At 43.1% G+C, this 16,001-nt stretch overlaps 1 long non-coding RNA gene across 1 annotated transcript; it reads left to right on the plus strand.

The window, feature by feature from the left end:
* The first annotated feature begins 673 nt into the window (after nt 1-673).
* Nucleotides 674-8,081, plus strand: LOC117509277. The gene is made up of 3 exons (XR_004560352.1): nt 674-685; nt 935-939; nt 7,976-8,081. It is a non-coding gene; the product is annotated as an uncharacterized LOC117509277 (long non-coding RNA).
* The last annotated feature ends 7,920 nt before the right edge of the window (nt 8,082-16,001 follow it).

Raw genomic sequence — 16,001 nt, forward strand, 5'->3', positions numbered from 1 at the left:
AATGAAAACCACACACAATAAAAACACTGTAATTTCCAATATTTAAACCCTCTTATTGAGCGGATAATACAAGTATGATCCCTCTGTGCCTCTGTAGATGACCCATGGTCATAGACATACAGTCATGAAATGACATGAATAAAGCAGTGCGCTCTTATTATGTCCAGCCGGGTATATAAATAATTACTACAATAACTGCATACACAATTACATAACAAAAGGAGAGTGACACTTTGTTCTGAGGGATAATCGAAAAGGGGGCGTGTCCGCACAAGCCACTGCTGATGAGATCTCTGGACCTGGACGTCAAAGCTGGAGAACACATACCGTGTTTTGAAGGACATGACCTTACAACTGTCCACTGTGAGGCGCGTGTCTGTGCCTACTGTCCTCGTGGAAATACATAAAACGTATATTGCCTTTGCTCTGGCTTGCATTGGCCAAACAGCGTGCACCTTGACACGCTCTGCCAGGAGAAATGGACCATCAGATCATGTGTACACCCAGCTGGCAATATGAAATTCACATCACCCACGTGTGAGCTTGACAGTGTCACTCTCCTTTTCTTTGCTCTGTGATTAATTATTTTAGATATTTGTCATGTAATTGTGTATGTCGTTATTGTAGTAATTATTTATATACCTGTCCTGGCTGTGGTCTCTGTGTTTTTAATGTAACACGTCGTGTGCACTGAGCAGTCACTTCCAGCTGTCAGTGTGTGGCTTGCCGGCAGTCAGCTGGAGGCGCCTTGCCGTGAAGTATGCACTCAGACGTGGCTGGCCGGTCCCCACCTGTACATACATATCAGCATTTCATGCAATTGTGCTCTCCCCTGCACACCACATATGTTGGGGGGGCACATGCATGCTACATGTATTGCGGGGGGTGGGGGGAGAAATGCAGAAACATATTTCAGAATAAACACAAATCATAGCACATGTGTTATGGTATGCCAATAACCACAAAATGAAGGACAAACAGGAGCTGCATATTGTGACCAGTGCTGCAGGACCAGGATATTTTATATGAGTGTGTAATTGCATATGTTCATTTTGTTGCTCTTCTATAGGTTTCAACAACAGAAACATTGATCTCCTCCTTACATACATCTTGCTAGTGTCCAGTGGAGACAGGATTGTCTCAAAGCACACACCTGGGTAAGGCTACAGAACCATTTCTGCTGCTTTGAAGATCCCAGTGAGCACAGTGGCCTCCACCATCTGTAAAGGGGAAATGTTCGGATCCACCAGGACTCTTCGTAGAGCTGGCTGCCCAACTAAATTAAGCGATTTGTCAGGGAGGTAACCAAGAACCCAATGGTCACTCTGTCAGAGCTCCAGCATTGCTCTTTGGAGAGAGCAGAACCTTCCAGAAGGACAACCATCTCTGCAGCAATCCATCAATCAGGCCTGTATGGTAGAGTGACCAAATAGAAGCCACAACTTAGTAAAAGGCACATGGCAGCCCGCTTCAAGTTTGCAAAAAGGCACCTGAAGAACTCTTAGACCATGAGAAATAAAATTCTCTGGTCTGATGAGACAAAGATTGAACACTTTGGCATAAATGCCAGCTGTCATGTTTGGAGGAAATTAAGCACTATCCCTACAGTGAAGCATGGTGGCAGCATCATGCTGTGGGGATGTTTTTCGTTGGCAGGAGGGAAAGATGAATGCAGCAATGTACAGAGACATCCTGGATGAAAACCTGCTCCAAAGCACTCTTGACCTCAGACTGGGGCAACGGTTCATCTTTCAGCAAGACAATGACCCTAAGCACACAGCCAAGATATCAAAGGAGAGGCTTCAGGACAACTCTGGGAATGTCCTTGAGTGGCCCAGGCTTCACTGGTGTCCTGTAATTTTAAGAGCAGATTTCAAGGTTTTGCTGCTCAAAATGTTCATGGACTGACCAAAAGAACCAGTCAAATTGTGTGCTTTTTTAAAAATCTCTTTCTTATACTTGGAGATTTCTGTGATTTACTTGCATTTCACAATCCTGCCTCAGAGGTCTCAATTCAATTCAATTAAATTTTATTTATATAGCGCCAAATCACAACAAACAGTTGCCCCAAGGCGCTTTATATTGTAAGGCAAGGCCATACAATAATTACGTAAAAACCCCAAAGGTCAAAACGACCCCCTGTGAGCAAGCACTTGGTGACAGTGGGAAGGAAAAACTCCCTTTTAACAGGAAGAAACCTCCAGCAGAACCAGGCTCAGGGAGGGGCAGTCTTCTGCTGGGACTGGTTGGGGCTGAGGGAGAGAACCAGGAAAAAGACATGCTGTGGAGGGGAGCAGAGATCAATCACTAATGATTAAATGCAGAGTGGTGCATACAGAGCAAAAAGAGAAAGAAACACACTGGGAACCCCCCAGCAGTGTACGTCTATAGCAGCATAACTAAGGGATGGTTCAGGGTCACCTGATCCAGCCCTAACTATAAGCTTTAGCAAAAAGGAAAGTTTTAAGCCTAATCTTAAAAGTAGAGAGGGTGTCTGTCTCCCTGATCCGAATTGGGAGCTGGTTCCACAGGAGAGGAGCCTGAAAGCTGAAGGCTCTGCCTCCCATTCTACTCTTACAAACCCTAGGAACTACAAGTAAGCCTGCAGTCTAAGAGCGAAGCACTCTATTGGGGTGATATGGTACTATGAGGTCCCTAAGATAAGAAGGGACCTGATTATTCAAAAACTTATAAGTAAGAAGAAGAATTTTAAATTCTATTCTAGAATTAACAGGAAGCCAATGAAGAGAGGCCAATATGGGTGAGATATGCTCTCTCCTTCTAGTCCCCGTCAGTACTCTAGCTGCAGCATTTTGAATTAACTGAAGGCTTTTCAGGGAACTTTTAGGACAACCTGATAATAATGAATTACAATAGTCCAGCCTAGAGGAAATAAATGCATGAATTAGTTTTTCAGGATCACTCTGAGACAAGACCTTTCTAATTTTAGAGATATTGCGTAAATGCAAAAAAGCAGTCTTACATATTTGTTCAATATGCGCTTTGAATGACATATCCTGATCAAAAATGACTCCAAGATTTCTCACAGTATTACTAGAGGTCAGGGTAATGCCATCCAGAGTTAGGATCTGGTTAGACACCATGTTTCTAAGATTTGTGGGGCCAAGTACAATAACTTCAGTCTTATCTGAGTTTAAAAGCAGGAAATTAGAGGTCATCCATGGCCTTATGTCTGTAAGACAATCCTGCAGTTTAGCTAATTGGTGTGTGTCCTCTGGCTTCATGGATAGATAAAGCTGGGTATCATCTGCATAACAATGAAAATTTAAGCAATACCGTCTAATAATACTGCCTAAGGGAAGCATGTATAAAGTGAATAAAATTGGTCCTAGCACAGAACCTTGTGGAACTCCATAATTAACCTTAGTCTGTGAAGAAGATTCCCCATTTACATGAACAAATTGTAATCTATTAGATAAATATGATTCAAACCACCGCAGCGCAGTGCCTTTAATACCTATGGCATGCTCTAATCTCTGTAATAAAATTTTATGGTCAACAGTATCAAAAGCAGCACTGAGGTCTAACAGAACAAGCACAGAGATGAGTCCACTGTCTGAGGCCATAAGAAGATCATTTGTAACCTTCACTAATGCTGTTTCTGTACTATGATGAATTCTAAAACCTGACTGAAACTCTTCAAATAGACCATTCCTCTGCAGATGATCAGTTAGCTGTTTTACAACTACCCTTTCAAGAATTTTTGAGAGAAAAGGAAGGTTGGAGATTGGCCTATAATTAGCTAAGATAGCTGGGTCAAGTGATGGCTTTTTAAGTAATGGTTTAATTACTGCCACCTTAAAAGCCTGTGGTACATAGCCAACTAATAAAGATAGATTGATCATATTTAAGATCGAAGCATTAAATAATGGTAGGGCTTCCTTGAGCAGCCTGGTAGGAATGGGGTCCAATAGACATGTTGATGGTTTGGATGAAGTAACTAATGAAAATAACTCAGACAGAACAATCTGAGAGAAAGAGTCTAACCAAATACCGGCATCACTGAAAGCAGCCAAAGATAACGATACATCTTTGGGATGGTTATGAGTAATTTTTTTCTCTAATAGTTAAAATTTTATTAGCAAAGAAAGTCATGAAGTCATTACTAATTAAAGTTAAAGGAATACTCGGCTCAATAGAGCTCTGACTCTTTGTCAGCCTGGCTACAGTGCTGAAAAGAAACCTGGGTTTGTTCTTATTTTCTTCAATTAGTGATGAGTAGTAAGATGTCCTAGCTTTACGGAGGGCTTTTTTTTATAGAGCAACAGACTCTTTTACCATTCTAAGTGAAGATCTTCTAAATTAGTGAGACGCCATTTCCTCTCCAACTTACGGGTTATCTGCTTTAAGCTGCGAGTTTGTGAGTTATACCACGGAGTCAGGCACTTCTGATTTAAAGCTCTCTTTTTCAGAGGAGCTACAGCATCCAAAGTTGTCTTCAATGAGGATGTAAAACTATTGACAAGATATTCTATCTCACTTACAGAGTTTAGGTAGCTACTCTGCACTGTGTTGGTATATGGCATTAGGGAACATAAAGAAGGAAACATATCCTTAAACCTAGTTACAGCGCTTTCTGAAAGACTTCTAGTGTAATGAAACTTATTCCCCACTGCTCGGTAGTCCATCAGAGTAAATGTAAATGTTATTAAGAAATGATCAGACAGAAGGGAGTTTTCAGGGAATACTGTTAAGTCTTCAATTTCCATACCATAAGTCAGAACAAGATCTAAGATATGATTAAAGTGGTGGGTGGACTCATTTACATTTTGAGCAAAGCCAATTGAGTCTAATAATAGATTAAATGCAGTGTTGAGGCTGTCATTCTCAGCATCTGTGTGGATGTTAAAATCGCCCACTATAATTATCTTATCTGAGCTAAGCACTAAGTCAGACAAAAGTTCTGAAAATTCACAGAGAAACTCAAAGTAACGACCAGGTGGACGATAGATAACAACAAATAAAACTGGTTTTTGGGACTTCAAATTTGGATGGACAAGACTAAGAGTCAAGCTTTCAAATGAATTAAAGCTCTGTCTGGGTTTTTGATTAATTAATACGCTGGAATGGAAGATTGCTGTTAATCCTCCGCCTTGGCCCGTGCTACGAGCGTTCTGGCAGTTAGTGTGACTTGGGGGTGTTGACTCATTTAAACTAACATATTCATCCTGCTGTAACCAGGTTTCTGTAAGGCAGAATAAATCAATATGTTGATCAATTATTATATCATTTACTAACAGGGACTTAGAAGAGAGAGACCTAATGTTTAATAGACCACATTTAACTGTTTTAGTCTGTGGTGCAGTTGAAGGTGCTATATTATTTTTTCTTTTTGAATTTTTATGCTTAAATAGATTTTTGCTGGTTATTGGTGGTCTGGGAGCAGGCACCGTCTCTACGGGGATGGGGTAATGAGGGGATGGCAGGGGGAGAGAAGCTGCAGAGAGGTGTGTAAGACTACAACTCTGCTTCCTGGTCCCAACCCTGGATAGTCACGGTTTGGAGGATTTAAGAAAATTGGCCAGATTTCTAGAAATGAGAGCTGCTCCATCCAAAGTGGGATGGATGCCATCTCTCCTAACAAGACCAGGTTTTCCCCAGAAGCTTTGCCAATTATCTATGAAGCCCACCTCATTTTTGGACACCACTCAGACAGCCAGCAATTCAAGGAGAACATGCGGCTAAATATGTCACTCCCGGTCCGATTGGGGAGGGGCCCAGAGAAAACTACAGAGTCCGACATTGTTTTTGCAAAGTTACACACCGATTCAATGTTAATTTTAGTGACCTCCGATTGGCGTAACTGGGTGTCATTACTGCCGACGTGAATTACAATCTTACCAAATTTATGCTTAGCCTTAGCCAGCAGTTTCAAATTTCCTTCAATGTCGCCTGCTCTGGCCCCCGGAAGACAATTGACTATGGTTGCTGGTGTCGCTAACTTCACATTTCTCAAAACAGAGTCGCCAATAACCAGAGTTTGATCATCGGCGGGTGTGTCGCCGAGTGGGGAAAAACGGTTAGAAATGTGAACGGGTTGGCGGTGTACATGGGGCTTCTGTTTAGGGCTACGCTTCCTCCTCACAGTCACCCAGTTGGCCTGCTTTCCCGGCTGCTCGGGATCTGCCAGAGGGAAACTAACGGCGGCTAAGCTACCTTGGTCTGCACCGACTACAGGGGCCTGGCTAGCTGTAGAATTTTCCATGGTGCGGAGCCGAGTCTCCAATTCGCCCAGCCTGGCCTCCAAAGTACCGTTACTGCTAAAGGAGGCCGAGAAATAACTAAACATTTCACACCCAGAGCAGAAAAGTGCGGGAGAGACAGGAGAAGCCACCATGCTAAATCGGCTAAGAGCTAGTAGCTACGCTAAGCTAGCGGATTCCTAAAAACACGCAAAGTGAATAATGTGTAAATAATTTAGAGGTGATTCAGCAGAAGGAGTGCTTTAGTTAAGGCACGTAAAGATTACACTGGGAAACAAATCGTAATCTAGATAACTAGATCAATCTAACTGCGCAGATTAAACAGCTAACAGATACAGAAAAACTCCGTTCAAGCCCACCACTCCACAATTTCTCTGATACTTACTGGACTGGTAAGCATTGAAAGCCGAGATAGGCTTGTCCGAACTTGTCCTCTGACACGCCGAAACGGAGGTGTTCCTTTGTCTCGCTCAAACAGCGAATCAGTCGTTACGCACGAAGCCTCCGTGCAGCTTTCCATGACAAAATCTCTTGTTAAAAGTGAAATCTGCCGGAAAATGGCTGATGTCCATCTCTTGTGATAACCAGAGAAAGTGCACACGACGGTCTCGCATCCATAGAGCCATCAGCTTAGAAATGATCTGGCATTTTCTGCCTCGTCGTCGCAGCTCGGAACGCGGCGCCCCGAGCGTCCTTAAAGCCTTCCTTAAAGCTGTAGTAACAGTCCTTATTCTCTGTGAAGCTCGTAAAATTTTCACCGAAAGCCAGATAAATTTTTCAAATGGTTTCCAGGTGCCAGTCTCTAACAGCTTCTGAAAAAATTCTGATGGAAAAAAGTCCAAATTATTCCGCCATTTCCAGACAATGAAAATCCGATGAGGGGGCGGGACCACTCCTTCCACAAGGCATGCTCACAGGCGAATGATGTTACCGACAGGAGTGGAAAAACTCACGCATGCGCATGAGGGTTCAAGCTTGTCTGACGTAAAAACATATGAATCAAATCCATATAGTTTAAAAAAATAAAATAAAAAGGACTGTTACTTTATTGACAGACCTCGTATTGTTATGTGCAATGTCTGTGGCACGCATTCATCTTGTGAACAAGCCATGAACATTGCGCAATCAAACCAAAAGCACCGTGTGTCACTGCAAGTCAATGCATCTTAGAGCCATGGAGCAGAGCACACATTGTATGGGGTGTCACATCCATAATAAACCTCATATTACAGATAAATTTTCATTCCCTCCCATTAGTTCGATAATGCATGTGATATATTATGATCATCATAGCTGTAACACCATGGCCAGATGCGCCACACTGGCCCACAGCTAGTCAATGCGTTTCAGAGGCTCAGCATGGACCAGCACAGCACAGCTGAACAACATGTCAGAGCTGTAATACACATATTATGACATGTACACCATCGCAATATTTAGGAGGAATGATGTTCCAAATGTATTGCCAAGCCATTACAATATAAATAAAATAGAAAATCGGCTTTGAAACAGCTCCAGATGCATCTCACAACACAGGGTGAACAACAGCCTGGCTGCAGCCTGTGACAAAATCCCTGTCATCTTGGGAGCACCATGAGTTGGTTACATTAGCCAAGTGCTGACGGCACATGCCTCATCCACTCCAAAATAGATATCTCATATGATGCACTTTCCAGCGGTGCAAAGCATGCCACCCAACCAGACAGCCGGATGTCCCGCTGTGCATCAGGGCACATAACGTGCGATTGCAGAGTCCAGACAGTATGTCATGTGAAGCATTAGCTGATTGGCAGGACACACAAGTGAACCACAGTGTTGTAATCTCATGGTCCTAATATCCTGGAGAGGGGAAAGGCGTGAGGCAGTATCAGCTGATCGCTCTGCTGCCCATGCGTGAGCTCATAAAGTGGGGCAAATAAGTATTTGATCCACTGTCGATTTTGCAAGTTTTCCCACCTATAAAGAATGGAGAGGTCTGTAAGTTTTATCATAGGTACACTTCAACTGTGAGAGACAGAATCTAAAAAAAAAAAATCAGAAAAATGACATTGTTTGATTTTTAAATAATTAATTTGCATTTTATTGCATGAAATAAGTATTTGATCACCTACAAACGAGCAAGAATTCAGGCTCTCACAGACCTGTTAGTTCTTCTTTAAGAAGCCCTCCTATTCTGCACTCTTTACCTGCATTAATGGCACCTGTTTGAACTCGCTACCTGTATAAAAGACACCTGTCCACGCACTCAATCAATTACACTCCAACCTATTCACCATGGTCAAGACCAAAGAGCTGTCTAAGGACACCAAGGACAAAACTGTAGACCTGCACAAGGCTGGGTTGGAAGAAACACATGATGACTGTCAGTCTTCCCCAGTTTTGGGATCCATGCATGATCTCACCTTGTGGGTTAAGGATGATTCTGAGAAAGTCCAGAACAACACAGGAGGACCTGGTTAATGACCTGAAGAGAGCTGGGACCAGTGTTGTATAGTAACGAAGTACAAATAATTCACTACTGTACTTAAGTACATTTTGGGAGACTTTGCACTTTACTTGAGTTTTTTTAATTCAGCTTACTTTCACTTTTACTTCACTACATTTCCGACCTTAATTGCATAATTCTACTCCGATACAGTGCTCACTCACTGTCAGCTCTATTTTCCCCCTGTTCTTTCAAAAACCACTAGTGGCCAGTCTCCACTGCTGGGGTGTGTGCTGTGTTTGTGTGTGTTTGTCTCACTCACTGCTCGTCCTGCTTTGATTGGGTGACAGTAGAAATTGGGAGTGGGGCAAAACAGCAAGTGAGCACCAAGTCTCAAACAGGCGTGAGTGACGAGAAGTGTGCCTCTGGTAAGTCTGTGATTTACAGTTCTAAAAATGATGAGAAAACAAGCCACACTTTTTGACTGTTTTCAAAAGCATCCTTCTTCTTCGGAGGCCACCAATGAAGTCTCTATATCAAGCGAGGAAAAAAGCATGACACTGCCAGCGTTTCTGGTAATTGGGCAAAAAATATTAGCTCATTTGCTTTGTTAGTAGCTGCTAACTATTGCTAACTGCTGTTAATGCTGAGATATTTGAGCTTGTGGAAACAAACACATTGCAGAGCAGCAAGAGGAAAGTAGTTCAATATTACTATTTTTTTTCTCTTTACATGTTGTATGTCCTACTTTTGAGACTAATTTAATCACTACATACATCACTACAATTGACCTCAAAGATAATAGGAGGGTTAAAGAAGAGCAGTAAAGAGGGGGCTGCATGAAATGTGAGCAGCATGGAGGTGGCATGTGAGGATGAGGAGGAAAGGGAACAGCACGGAGGTGTAGTGCAAGGAGTGGAGGGCTGGATGCATCGAGATGTCAAAAACACTGCCTTGTGCAAGCACAGACATACCACAAGCACAAGTCCAGGAAGAACATCAGGAGGCCGTGTAGCGTCCGTAGCCCACAACAAAAAACCCAGAGTGGTACAATGTCACACACTGGAAGAGTAACGAACTTGGCCTTGACGCGAGTATCCCTTTGGGGTTTAGTAGGATTCTGTTGGGCTGACACAATTTAATTGTTGTGATGCTGGATGCATTATATGGGCAGAAGTGTTCTAGTGTACCACCAGGTGATCAGTCCTGTGGCATGTGTCCTGTTGGTGCTGTTGAACCTGCTAGTCACTAAGCCTGTACAACAGCTTCTCAAGACTCACTGGTCATTGGATTCATCCATTGCTTGAGCAGAGTGACACTTGTAACCTCATGCATTCCCGTTTATCAGACCTTGACTGGTTATTGGTCTCTCAGCTCACTTAATGTATTGTCTTAGACCAGTGTTGTCCAAACTATTCCAGAAAGGGCCGGGAGGGTGCAAGCTTTTTTGCAGCCACTGACTGCAGCAGGTGATTTCGCTGATGAATTCATCCCACCTGTTCAAAGGGATGAGTTCATCAGCGAAATCACCTGCTGACGTCAGTGGCTGCAAAGAAAACCTGCATAGTGCAGCAGATAACTGAAAGAATCCTTCACTTGGTGATGCAAGCATCAGATTTGACATGAATCTTCTTCATAAATCAGTGTTTGAGGAAAAAGTGTTGGCCACTTGAAATTCCAATATGGCGGCCAGGTAGGGGTCAGTGAAGAATTGCACAGGGGTCAAAATCTAAAAATGCTCCAATCATATTGAAAGCTATACCGCATTATGTGTCTGGTCACAAAGATTGCAAAAAGGTATAGTTTGGATGATCTATGACTGAATGTTCTGGAGTTATGGGATAAAAACAGCAAGAATGGTGACAAAGGTCAATTTCAGTTTGTACAGGAGTCAAAAGTTAAAGTTGCCCCAATTTTGGTAAAACGTGGTGCAAATTATTGGTTGAACTAATAGGATTAATAAATGGAATAATTTTGTGTTTTGAATGCTTGGCTTACAAAGTAAATGTCAAACAATGTCGACGTCCATGTTGTGGGCTGGGGTGTTTGGCTGGCTTTGTTTTTGTTTTCTGTTTCTCCCGCCAGGTGGTATGCGTTCAGGACTGAGTGGCTGACGTGTGGCTGAGTATCAGGACCTCACCCTGAACACCTGAGGCTTGTTATCACGTGCAGGTCATCAGGACTCACAGCTGTGGTGTATCTGTCTTGATCAGAGCTTGCTGCACTTAAACCTTGAATGCACAGTGTGTGATTGCCAGAGACTCGACCTTGTGAGCAGACGTGTGAGATCGACGTCAGGAGAACAATCTCACCATTACGGACGCAGAGACCGCTCCAGGTTTGACGCCACAGTCTGTGAAGGAGGATTGGGTGAGGTCTCACGCTCTTCAGCACACTTCCTGAGGTAATTTGGTTTTGGTGACTTTCATGAAGTAATGACAGTGGATTTGGTGTCCCTCACACCTTGTTATATTGAGCTGTTACACTATGCTAATCGCCTAATCAGCTTCTGCTGCAGTGGAGATTTGAACTGAGTTGTTCCGTGCCTGCAGGGTGAGAAGCTGAGTTATATTAAAGCCAGGAAGTGTTTACTGATTGTGTGCACCTTTGAGCTGTGTCTCTCTGTGTGGAGAGTGTTGGACTCACCTCATGATTTCTTCCTTCGCAGACTTGGTTTGTCGCGGCCGCCTGGGGGGGTGTCGGCGGGGTCCCTGGGTCCGAACTGCTGTGGCTCTGGACCGTTTGCGCTGCTGAGAGCGCGCCGTGTTTCCACCTCACCAGACCACAGACTTTTTGGGTTGTTTATCATTCCTCACTATTATGTTTATTAAATTCTGTTACCTTTTGAACCGTGCTCTGCTTATTTTATGCTGGGTCCTGTCAAACGCTGGGTCGGTGCTCCGACCGCGTCCGACACATAACAGTCCACTGGATTCTATGGCATGTGACAGATGTTACCCTGTAACATGACAACTGAGCATGACACATGGTGCAAACTATTCCTTTTTAAAACCCTATTAACTCAACCAATAATTTGCATCACATTTTACAAAAATTGATGCAACTTTATCTTTTGACCCATATACAAACTGAAACTAACCTTTGTCACCATTCTTGCTGTTTTTACCCCATAACTCCATAACAGTCAGACATAGATAGTCCAAACTATACCTTTTTGGAATATTTATGATCAGACAAATAATGTGTTATACTTTTCAATATGATTGGAGCATTTTTAGATTTTGACCCCTGTGTAATTCTTCATTGACCCCTACCTGGCCGCCATATTGGATTTTCAAGTGGCCAGCACTTTTTTCTCAAACATTTATGATTTATGAAGAGCATTCATGCCATATTTGATGCTTGCATCACCAAATGAACAATTCTGGCCAGAAATCATACTTGTCTGCTTCACTAGCACCCTCTCGGCCCTTTCTGGAATAGTTTGGACACCAATGCCTTAGACATGTAAGATCACTTTTTATGACAATAGCTCAATTGGTAGCTCAATAGCTCAAACCATCTTATGACCAAAGAGTTGGCAGTTCGAATCTGGCTCCCAACCAGTCAAAAATCTGCATATTGCCGTTGTGTCCTTGGGCAAGTCACTTGTGTTTTTGTGCTTGTGTTTTTCAGCTAATATTTGTCTGAACTCCTTGGTCACAGGTGGAGTTGCTGATATTTCACACGACCGGCAAACTGCAGTATTAGTGAAACTTCAGTGATTTCTTCTAACCCATTACCACCACCCACTCAGGTTACAGTATTGCAGTGCCTTCAGAATAACTGTGATTATTCTCTTTACCAGTTACTCCTTCTTTCATAGACATGTGCATACACACACAGAGCGGAAACTTCAACCTTGAATGGAAAATTATTTTCTCCACGGCAGCATGCAGAGCCTAACCCACATGTTTGATACTATGTTTTGTTTATCTGCCTCCTCACCATTGCTTTCCATTCATCAGCTTCTCTGGAGTTCCTGTTAAAACACCTCTATGTCTCATTTCTGGGACAATGATGGACACAGGTGGTCGCAGAAAGTGTCCACATGGCTGAGACCACAGCACTGTTCTGGGGCTTTGGCACGAGCCTTGAAGGCTTATCATCTCACCACAGAAGTGCTCTTTCATGCTTTTGATCTCATATGAATTTGTTTCTGTGGCTTCTCTGTTAAAGCAATTTTCATTCCTATCACTGTCACAGAAATGATCACAAATGTATGACTCCGTCATTTTTGCTGCTCCAATGTCTCGCCATCCTCAAATGACAGTCTTCAAGATGGCTGTTAATGAGATAATAAGCACTTACAAGGAAATCAGAGTGGTGGAAATACAATTAACTCATTATCTGAGCTCTCAGCACTTAAACAAGGAAACTTTAAGAGGTTACAACTCACCATATTAAATCCAGATTTCTATTCTGTACTTAGGATTCATCTTACAATCTGTAACATGTATTTCCATCACGTTTATGTTTAAAAAAAAAAAAAAAAAAAAAAGATAAACCATGTGGCATATTCACTGGTGGTTCTAGAGCAATTTTACTGAGAGGGGTTTTGTAAGAGGTGCACATTCAACCCAGGGCTAAAAACAAAGATTTGAAATATTTTTTGTTTTATTTTTATTTTCATAAAACTATTGATTAACCATTGTAACCAAAGTGAATGGTTCAAAATATTACATTTGAGACTCAAATATGAAAAAAAAAAAAAAAAAAAAGATAGTTTACAGACTGTTTTGACTTGAGAAAATAACCAGGAGATGAATCAATAATGAAAATAACTGTTAGGTGCAGCCTTGGTTCAGTTTCTGAGTCCAAAATTATATAAATACATTGGCTGCCCTACTCTTATAGCAACTGTACTTTGCTGTTTTGGTGATTTCTGGCAAACAGATCAACAAATGAGTCAAGACTCAATGCCTTTTCCCTCCTAGACTCAATACTCAGTACACCCAGATTGCTTAAACTCTCGTCATTTATGTTAGATCTGAGGTATGTTTTCACAAGCTTTATTGTAGAAAAGCTCTGTTCACAAGAAGCAGTACTCACTGGGATCACAACTGCCATTTTACAGAGTCTGTAGAATTCAAACTACACTTCTTTATATGGCTCAATGAAATGTACTAGCTCCACTGTACTGAAGGGTCTCTGCATCCCTGTCTGTATTTTCCTGTTGAACATCCTTCTGAACTGATTTAGTTCATGTCCCAGGTCATCAATATTCGAATCATACAAACCAAATATATGAAAATAAACATATATATTCTCCATGGATACAGCATATAAACTGCAATTACACTGACACTGTTACACACACACATACACACACACACACGCAATATTGTTTAAATGAAATTGCTTCACTGTATTTATTTATTAATGGTATTTATTAATTGTATTAATTAATTGCATTTTTATTGTATTCAGTACATTTTTTCATTGTATTCCAAAGCTTGACCAGAGACTAAGACTGCAAATTAGCTGAAGCTAGATTTCTCAAGCAGTGTTGCATGTATCCTCCCTGTTAAATAAACTTTAAAATAAAAAGTTACACAGACATTAGGGCCCCTTCACACATAGCTCGATTGAGGCAAAATGGCGCATGAAGGAGGATTTGAAAGGCACTCGAACGCCTCGTACAGCAGTCGACACATCCATTCGGGCACAGCACATGCACTCTATATTCATGTACTGCCTGTGCCAGAAACCCAATCGAACGGCGGGCAAGATGAGGTCGCACTGCCAGCTGATCATGTTTGCAGCATTTGCACGGCAAATTGCACAGGTTACACAGGTTGCACAGGTTGGACATATCCCGCCACGGTTGAAGAGCTGCACGAAAACAATGGACATGTCAAATCATGGCTGAATGGCGCAATTGAGGCAGACTTCACACCAACGGCTGAATATCGGCAAATGCCAGATGAATGGCCATTCCACCCACTCTCAGCCGGAGTCCAGGTGCCACCCATGAACATTCAACACCACTCGCAGGACACTTAGAAAAGGTTGGGTGCATTTGCACAGCCAGCACAAGAGTAGAGAGCAGGCGACCACTTTCGAGCTAGCTGCGTGAATGGCCCCATATTTTCTAAGTGCCCTGCGAGTGTGCCATCACCGAGTAACACAAATGGCATGGGAGTGTGCCAAACACCCCCCCTTCCATGAGATGGCATGCAAGTGGGGCCCCCACCCCTCCCTCACACACACACACACACACACACACACACACACACACACACACACACACACATAAACATGGTGTACGAATGTGGTGTGTGGGGGCCCCACTCCCTCAGGAACACTAATGGCATGTGAGTGTGCGGTGTATCCCCCCCTACACAAATGGCATGCGAGTACACAGATGGTTGTGTGAGTGTGTAGTTCACCCCCCCATCCCCCCACATCATATGCCTATAGCCAAGGTGTGGCTGAGGTTGCGAATGGTGGCTGCAGTGCAGTCTGATCGCTGTTAGCAAAGCGTGCACAGCTGGATGGCTGTCATGTCCAATTTCAGTTTATTTTCATTTAAATAGGGCTAAATCACAAAAAAAAAGTTGCCTCAAGGCACTTCACACAAGTAAGGTCGAACCTTACCAACCACCAGAGCAAGCAGCAGTAAGGAAAAACTCCCTCTGAGGAAGAAACCTCAAGCAGACCAGACTCAAAGGGGTGACCCTCAACCTTTGTGCGCATGCATGAGTTTTTTCACGCCTGTCGGTTGCGTCATTCGCCTGTGAGCAGGCTTTGTGTGAGCAGTGGTCCACCCCTCTCATAGGATTTTTATTGCGAATAAACGTCTGAACGATTTGGAGCTTTGCTGCATCAAATTTTTCCAGAAACTGTGAGAGACCTCCAGGTGGACACCATTCGGAAAATTCAGATGGCTTTCAGGGATGATTTTATGGGGATTACACAGATTAAGGAGTGCTCCAGCCGGTTTAAAGACCGCCCAAAGCTGCTGAGAGCGTGCCACGCTCCGAGCGCCGATCGACAGGCTGAAACCCCACTGAATCAACCAGATCATTTCCAACGTGAAGGCTTTGTTGATCCGGGACGTCGTCTGACTTACACAAAAATGGCAGAAGACGTGGACATCAGAGAAGCGGAGGGATGCGCCACGGAGCCGTTCATGGCGCGGGACAAAACCACCTCCGTGTTGGTCTCACAGGACGGCTTTCAGATGGCTTTCAGACAGCTTTCAGATGGCTTTCGGTGGCTTTTCAGTCATGTGACTATCCGAGAAATTGTGCATGAGCTGGACATGCCAGAACATGTACTGTGAGGCTTCATCACGGCGTTGCTTTGCGCCATGCAGCTCCACCGCGACGCGCGGAATTCCTCTGCAC

The sequence above is a fragment of the Thalassophryne amazonica genome, chromosome 4, assembly GCF_902500255.1.
Source record: "Thalassophryne amazonica chromosome 4, fThaAma1.1, whole genome shotgun sequence".
Taxonomy (NCBI): Eukaryota; Metazoa; Chordata; class Actinopteri; order Batrachoidiformes; family Batrachoididae; genus Thalassophryne; species Thalassophryne amazonica.